The sequence below is a fragment of the Nicotiana sylvestris genome, chromosome 4 (genome assembly GCF_000393655.2).
Source record: "Nicotiana sylvestris chromosome 4, ASM39365v2, whole genome shotgun sequence".
Classification (NCBI taxonomy): domain Eukaryota; kingdom Viridiplantae; phylum Streptophyta; class Magnoliopsida; order Solanales; family Solanaceae; genus Nicotiana; species Nicotiana sylvestris.
This window is the reverse complement of record NC_091060.1, coordinates 131,284,840-131,291,112: the sequence shown is the minus strand read 5'-3', so window position 1 is coordinate 131,291,112 and position 6,273 is coordinate 131,284,840.

The window sequence follows — 6,273 nt, the reverse complement described above, 5'->3', positions numbered from 1 at the left end:
ACCAATAAACCCGACCCGTCTCACCCGGACCGACCCCAACCCTCAACCCTCAAAACGACACCGTTTCATTTAAGACCATCAGATCCAAACCGTAGATCTAGATTGATCTAACGGTTGAGATCAACCCACCCACTAACTATATAAGCCTAGATCCTTACCCTGCCCCCCCTAGCCAACACCCCCGCCTTCGTCTTCACCAAACCCATCCCCTTCAAACCCTAGCCGCCCCTGCACACCTTCACCAGAAACCCGGCGGCCTGAACGCCGGTGACCTCCACCTGAACACCATAGAACCCCCATGCCATCCTGAACCTAAATCTACCAACCACACACTTCGAATCACCCCCCAGGTCCTCGAATCTTCATTTGAAGATTCGAGTCAAAACTCGATCTACACCAACCAACCCCAGCTTCATACCAGACACTCCCCGGACCCTCCTTGTGACCAAACCATACTTGGTTTGGTCCGAATCTGATCAGGGAAGCCTGAATCCCAGATCTAAGTTTGAAAGTTTTGTGCCCTTCGTCACTGGTTCATACCGGTTCAACCGAAGAGATTAAGGTCTAATGGACTTCAATCAAAGTGTTTCTCATCTGAGAAACACTTCGATTAAAGTCCATTCAGCCTTAAGAAAAGTTTGTCCAAATCCGAGTTCAAACTGTTAAACTTTTCAAGTTTTAAGGTAAGTCTGCTTTCTTTCCTTTATTGTTTTAGTCCGTGTGATTGTTTAAAAAGTCTGTTCATATTTGTTTTGATTTTATCAACTTTTGTTTGTCCACTTTACTTAAACCTCTGTGTTTGTCTAAATCCCCCCCTCTTATTCTGATAAGGCATGTGTATTGGTTGTGTTCCGAGTTTGGACTGACTAGTTAACTCCTCGAGTGCATTTCTGTTAGTCAGTATAATTCAAACCATGTATCGATACTGTTTAAATGTTTGATTTTTGGCTACGATTGTGTATGTTAATGCTAATATAGTCGAGTCGACATGTGTCGTCAATTAGTTTCAACTGTCCGAACAATAACAAATCAACTTGCCTCTGTTGAACATTTGCCTGAATCAATTAAGAACCAAGCCCTGTTACTTATAGTCGTGAATATGGTTTCAGAAACCTAAGGTTTGGTCTGTAACCGAAATCTGAGTTGGTGGCATGTGCACTTGTGCACAGCATGTGCATTGTGCACAGCCTGTTTTCCTGCATAAAAGGGTTTTCAATTTCAAAATGGGTTGACAGCATATGCTGTCAGATATATTCTACTGCCCATACTTGCTTTTAGATAATAAAATGAAAAAGTTGAATCTGCCAGGGAATGTGAATGGGGTTTAATACTTAATTAACTAAAGTGGAACTGAAAAAAGGTTAAAGGCACATGGGAGGGTACTGGGATACTCTAAAAAAACAGGTTGTTAAAGGTTTAAGGAATGCATATAAAAGGGGCAGGCATCTGACTTAACAGGATATAGATACAGAATCAGAGAAGGAGAAAAAAAAGAAAATAGACAGACTGTGAGGAATTTCTGAAAGAGAGAGCTGAAATACAAATAGATACACAGAGGGGGATAGAGACTGAACCTGAAGAGCTGAAAAAGAAAAACACAAACACAGATAGAGAGAGGTTAAGGGATAGAAGGTGCACAGTCAACAATCAGAAACTGTTTCCTCCTATTATTGTTTGGGTTTCAGCTGTTCAATTTGTTCAAAAACAATTCTGATTCTTTGAAGTTCCAGTTGTGTTTACTAGTCGAGTGTTTTCATTGGTTTACTACTGGTTTGGTCTGTCTGGAGTCCTGATTCTACTCCACTGGGTGTTGCTGTCATTTGGCTACTGCTTTCTATTGGCCATAGTTGCATTTCTGCACTCGAGCCTGTTCTTGCTGTATTGTTTTGTCTGCTGCTATCCTGCCCTGCTGCTGCTGCTATTTTGTTTCCTGCTGTTGCTGATTCCCCTATCTTCTTCCTCTTCTCTTTGGCATTTTCAGTTGTTTCCAGGTACACATCTCAAGTCTCACATTGGTGTAGCTGAATGTAACATTGAAAAAGCATGAATAGAAAGATTTAAAAGAGTTATAATCACCCGTTTACTGACTGCCTTTTCATAAATGTTGTCAAGTTTATGTAAATTGTAGTTTATAGCTGATAGGGAATACATTGTTAAGCTTGTACTATGCTGATTTGAACTGTGGTGTTCGATTCGTTTAGTGGCATACAGGATGTAAACAGAACTCTTGAAATGAGAAATTATTTAATGTGATTGTTAAAATTAAATTCACTTTTTCAGCATGTATTGAATAAGTAAGGGCAAATGGCTATGAAACCTAGCCAAACATAATGTGGTTTTGAACTGCCCGGTTTTCGATTTCTTTAGGCCTTTATAGGATTAGTTTTGAATGTTATCGGGGGTATTCCTCACTAAGGAATTCTATCAACCCTGTTTAAACAAGTTAATCTAACTTTGGCCTAAAAATGTTTGTTCGGATTAAGTGTCGTGTTTCATTAGACTAAGCGGATTTCTTCTGTCAAACTAAAGCAATTTTCCATTGAAGTGTAGTGTTTTCTCTACTTTGTAAATAATTAATCAGAAATTGATAAGAATCCGGATTAGGCAAAAGCATATAGTTAAATTAGCATGTTCTTTTTCTTTTAGTTTTAGGAACAAACGTAATAGAAATGTAGCCACTGTAGGGTTCCTTTTCTAAAATAGAGATGAGCCTCGCCAAATAAAGATGCAAAAATTGCGGGGCCCTCAATAAATAACCATTGATAATTATTTAGAATTCCAGATAGGCCATTTAATAAATTTCATGGCCTTCTACAAAGATAATAACGCGTTTAGATTCTTTAGGCGCGACTTTAGTAAATTATATTCTTAAAAATCGGGTGCACATTGATGTGACCCAAGTCCAAGTCCCAACGGAGTCAAAATGTGTTAACAACTACGGGTGCATTGATTGTGACGTGGTTCGAGATGCATTTTCACGACGTTGTAATTCTATAAAATAAATGATAATAATAAAAGCGGTTTAAACTTAATAAAAGCACATAAGTCACAACCTGTATTTAAATCAGATATTTAGCCATTATAACAATTTAAGCGACCGTGCTAGAACCACGGGATTCGAGGGTGCCTAACACCTTCCCTCGGGTCAACAGAATTCCTTACTTAGAATTTCTGGTTCGCAGACTTCATTTGGAAAAGTCGAAAATTTCCTCGATTTGGGATTCAAGATAAACCGGTGACTTGGGACACCAAAAGCCAAACCTTTCCCAAGTGGCGACTCTGAATTAAATAAATAATCCCATTTCGAATATTGTCACTTAAATTGGAAAAACTCCTCCCGCGCATTTAACCCTTCGGGTCTAGGTGCATTGCATCTCTAATATATGATTATCTGTCAAATGCCCTGACACTAACATGATGGCTTCCCTTTGCTGTGTTCATATATAGAAAAGTGGTTGGTTGTGGTAACTCCTCCCCGCAAAGCAAATGACACAGAACCTCAGAACAGGATGGGTCGGTACTGATGACCGACAACAATTGGTCGAACAGAACAACGGGTTGGTAGAAGAAGTGAAAATGCTGAGACAACATGTGGCAGACATGTATCAAGCATGGATAACTGGGAAAGCACCAGCCCCACCACCGCCAAGATTTTCAAACTCTGGCATTACCCATCCCCCATACTCTCCATCCCAACCCACTTATGACAGTTTTCCTAGCTACCCGAGTAGCTCCATCACTCGCCCACGCTACTCCCCTCCCCGATGCTACTTCTCTCCACGAGGTTCCCAAAGATGGGCTTCACTTTCCAAATACCCAGCTCCACAGAAGGCCTATCCACCCTCACAAGCCTACCGGAAGCCCCCTAGATCAGGTTTCCGGCCCAATCAAGCATTTAGGAACGAAAGGTTGCTGAAACGAGGAAAGGCTCTCACCCCTATCGGAGTATCTTATGCAAGTCTGTTTGAAAGGCTAAAGCATGCTGGCTTGATTGAGCCGCTCCCCGCATATACTCCAGATCCACATGCAAGAAACTTTGATCCGGCAGCGCAATGCGCGTACCACTCCAATGTCATAGGGCACAACATTGAGAGTTGTCGTAATTTGAAAAGGGAAGTAGAGAAAATGATCCAAGAAGGGCGGATTGTGATCGATAACAGTAACATGGAGCACTCGAACCCTATCGAGAACTTGTTGACGGAGGTTGATGATATGGAAGCTGATAATGGTCTTGGCAATACTAATGCAAAGCTTAGTGGCTAAGATGCCAATTTTGATAAAATGGGAGGACGCTCCGTTCCTTGGTTAGCAAGAGAGAAGCTGTTGGTGGTTTATTTTGTTGTCATTTCTGTTATCCGGATTATTCTTAGGGTTGTAATCCGAATATTGTCTTGTGTCAAACCTTCTTATCTTTCCATTTTTGTCGTATCAGTTTGTTTAAGTCTCGTTGATGTTGTGTTAAGATTTTATTCTGGTTGTTTTGTTTGTTTTTCTAACCATTTCGCCGGAAGTTTAATACAAAAGCCGGTCTTTTATTATTTCCAGTCATCTTTTTATTTAGTCCTTTTGTCATTTTCGTTCAATGCCGATTCTAGGGACATGACATGCGCACACAGTTTGGGCCTAGTCTATAAAGTTAATCATAAAACCCTGGGAAGGTGATCAAAGCATTTAAAGGAAATAAGAACGGTTTGAGATTATTTGAAGCCCGAGTCATGTGGAACTGGGGCAAGTAAAACATAAAGAAAACCGTTAAATGCAAGATTCGCCAAATTGGCATGAGGGTCGTGCATGAGAGTGAGAGTGTCGCCCAGCAGTGCTTTAGAAATGACAAATGAAAAAGCAAGTGTTTAACATAATTGTCAAGTCCAGCACCATCGGAAGAGACTATAAATCTATGTTCAATTGTGTTGTTTGCACTTGGCATGTTTTGAAGACTGGAATGACGAAGGCATTTTGTTCTGCTACCTAAACACTTTATCCTTCGTTACCCCTTTTGAGCCTTATTTTATTTTCTTTCATACCCCTCGTTCGGAATCAATAGCAACGACTAGGAAATACGAGCCTGGAAGGTAAAGAAAAAATCAACAAAAAAAATAATAAAAAAAAACGAAAAATAAGAGAAAAATGATAAAAGAAAGTCAGAAGAAAACAGAGGAATTGGGAACTACGTTTGACCTGATTCCTCAAAGAGGATACGTAGGCGCCTCACGGCTCGGTCATAGGGAGCACAGTGTGCATAGTGTGCATGGTGTGCATGGTGTAATAAAAAGAGAAAAAAATAATTAATTATAAATAAATAATCCCCAAGCAAGAAACTGGGGCAAAAGTTGTGCTCGTTGTAAGCAAAATTGGTTCCGAAGGTTGTAATTTTGAACCCCAAATTGATTTGTTTTTGAGCCTTTAATACCCTTTCTTTCTAAGCCTATCCAAAAAACCCACATTACGGTCCAAAGAAAGACCTTCTGATCAGTCTGCAAAAGATGCCAAGTCAGACAAATGAGAATCTTACCAGCGAACATAACATTCTGTTCCACAGCAGAAAGGACTCTAATCTCCAGCAGAGAGAGTCATACCGGCAACACTCCAAATCCCCAGCTAGAAAGTGATATAAATGAGAGAGTCTTATCGGTGAAAATCTTCACGGACACCATAAGGCGATGAAAGCTGAGAGAAAAACCCAAAATGAGAGAGGCTTGATAGTGAAAACCCTTCGGGCACTACAAGTCGAATAAGATTGGGAATCAGATGGGGAATAGTCAAGGGAAGACCTTGAAAGACGATTGATGACGAAGGATAGGCCACATATGCATGTCATGACCATTAGAGTCAGTGTTTTCATTTGATAGGTTTTTATTTATAGTTTCTTTTGTTAAAGAGTCATTTTTTCCTTTGTCTTTTATTCTGTTCCCTTTTATCTTTTCCTTTCATAGCAATTTCCCCAGTAGAGTCTGTTTGGTCAAGACCAGTGGGAAATGACTTCAAAGTAGACCATCAGCTTTCCAAGATAAGATCTGACTAGTACATCCAAGTGATATAGTCAGGAAGGAACAAGCGCGAGGCCAGTGTCAAGAAAGATATCCCCAGCAAAAGGATTGACGAGTGTCAAGAGGGATATCCTTGCCGAAATCAAAGGTTACTAAACCTCAAGACCAGAGCCCGTGGACAAAACAAGAAAAACAATAAGCATGATTTGGGAAATTCATGCGAGACTAAAAGGTCGGGAAAATGCAAGTTTCCGAGCCATGCCACGAAAGAAGAGGGATATCCCCA